Genomic DNA, 2,412 nt, shown 5'->3' with positions numbered 1-2,412 from the left:
CCTTCATTTAAAAACTGCATTTTGTGTTTATCTGTGTTATCTTTGTCTAACATTTAAATCTGTTTGTTGATCTGAAACATTTATGTGGGCAAACATGCAACAGAATAGGAAATCAGAAAGGGGCAAACACTGTTTCACACAACTGTACATTTTGGAATCAATGTCATACTGTACAGAGGTGGAAATGATGCCTCCGTACAGTATGATAACTGTACGCCTAATAACTGGTTGGACCACCGTGAGAGAAAGTTGCAAGCAACGACGATGCTGCGGTGGAACGCTCAGAGAAGTGAGTGGTGGTGTGTGTGTTTTTTTTTTATGAAAACACTGGAAAAAGGACACTGAGGGCTGGTGGGGGAGAGGACACTGAGATGTGATGGGGAAGAACAATGATAAGGGTGGTGGGGGAGAACTATGATGGGGTGGTGGGGAGAACACTGAGGTGTGGTTGGGAGAACAATGATGAGTTTGGACACAAGAACTAGTCACCAATTGCTACAGCTTAGCAGTATTTTTCTAACCAACACCTTATATACCTCCTTTGGATCGCTTCAGGGTGGTGCATTCATATAGATTATGTATAAATGGTTCACAAGAACAAAATAAGCTGTAGCAAGGATCGAGTGGGTGCTTCAATTCACAGTAATTTTGAGCCTTCTTAGCTCTTCTACGAGTCCATTCTTAGCGCTTCTACTGGACCCGTAAAAGCGATAAGAAGGTGCAAAACAGCTGTAGTCGGTCAGGCTTTTTCACCTGCAAAACTCACCTGCCACCTGCACATCGCACGTTAAGATGCTTTTGATGTTATCCTATACAATGGAATAAAAGAAATACATCAAGAAGGATTGGGTGAGTGCTCCAATTCTTTTAGGTCACCTTTGTCTTCCTTTTTTGCCGGAACAGAAATGATTTGATTCCTCCTTCTGTTCAGTCGGCAAGGGAAGTTGAGACTGCAGAAGTGGTATATAACCCTGACCGAGAAAGTGAAACGCAAGATAACGCAGGAGTTGATGCACATAATTCTTACCCAGAGTCCTAAGACCAGCAGCTTTGTGGACTGGAAGGATTTAAAGCTTGTTTACAAGAGTTATGCCAGCCTGTACTTCTGCTGTGCCATAGAAGATCAAGATCATGAGCTGCTGACGTTGGAGATCATTCATCGGCTTGTGGAGCTACTTGATAAATACTTTGGAAATGTCTGTGAGCTGGACATAATTTTTAACTTTCAGAAAGCATACTTCATACTGGATGAGTTTCTCTTGGGGAGTGAAATTCAGAAGACCCCCAAAGAGTCTGTAGTGAGGGCCATTGTGGATTCGGATATGTTACAAGAGACAATGGAAGAATACATGAACAAACCAACATTTTAAGAGAGCCATTCCAAGATCCATCCACCGGACCAGAAGCAGACTCTGCATTGCCATATTTGATTGGGCAGAAGACATGGCAACTCCACTAAGGATCAGAGGGCACCGCTGGGCGGTCCTTCTGCCATCCTACCACAGGGCAGCATGAAATCAAGAGGGAACTTTTGCAGCTGTATGGACCTAGACATTATAATGAATGGAGAAGGGAAACAGGACAGGACTAAGGCTTTGTGCACACGTTAAGGATTTTCAGGATAAAATTTTGCTGCATATCCTAATGTAAACACCAAAAACAGGCAAAGATGCTTACCTGTCTAGTCCTCAAATCAAATGCACTATCATGGTGCAGCGGGCCCAAGTAAAGATGGCGACTACACAGGTGCGGTAATACCAAATGAGGCAGCCAGACTACAATCAGGGTTTGGCCGCTTGGCACACCAGTTCAAATAAGTAATCTGCAGCAGTGTTCACACAGAGTATGCACAGCATCTGGATCACAGCCTATTAATAATCGCCATGTGGCGGGCTGCCCAGTGCTAGCTGTTCTGCGTCCTGTGCGAACAGAGGCCACAATTTACTAAGCCATCTGGGCCCAACTGCACCTCAAAAAGTAAACATAAATAAAGTGCACAGGAACATATCAAAATATGTAAGCTATTAGTTAATATTATGGCCACAATACGTAAGCTGGCAACCCACATCAAGGGTCCTCACACTTGCCAGTCCTATTCTAACAGCAAAAACTACAAAAGGAGGAAAAAAGAGGAAGAGAAACCTCCACTATTCTAGAGAAAACACCCAAAAAATAGGCAAAGATGCTTACCTGTCTAGGCCTCAAATCAAATGCACTATCATGGTGCAGCGGGCCTGTTGGCAGGAAGAAAGTTGCGTAAAATCCTTTTTTTTCCTCACATTTTTGCCATGCTTTTGCTACGTATTTTCCCCCATTAGTACTGGTGAAATACACTGCAAAAATGTACATTATGCAGATTTTTATCTGCTGCAAATCTGCAAGGAAAAAGTAAGCATCGTGTGCATGAGACTT

General features: G+C 43.2%; 1 pseudogene; it reads left to right on the top strand.

Moving 5' to 3' along the window:
• The first annotated feature begins 905 nt into the window (after positions 1 to 905).
• On the top strand, positions 906 to 1,468 carry LOC138658220 (AP-1 complex subunit sigma-3 pseudogene; annotated as a pseudogene).
• The last annotated feature ends 944 nt before the right edge of the window (positions 1,469 to 2,412 follow it).

This window comes from Ranitomeya imitator, chromosome 1, assembly GCF_032444005.1.
Source record: "Ranitomeya imitator isolate aRanImi1 chromosome 1, aRanImi1.pri, whole genome shotgun sequence".
NCBI classification, from domain to species: domain Eukaryota; kingdom Metazoa; phylum Chordata; class Amphibia; order Anura; family Dendrobatidae; genus Ranitomeya; species Ranitomeya imitator.
This window is presented reverse-complemented; position numbering and strand designations above follow the sequence as displayed.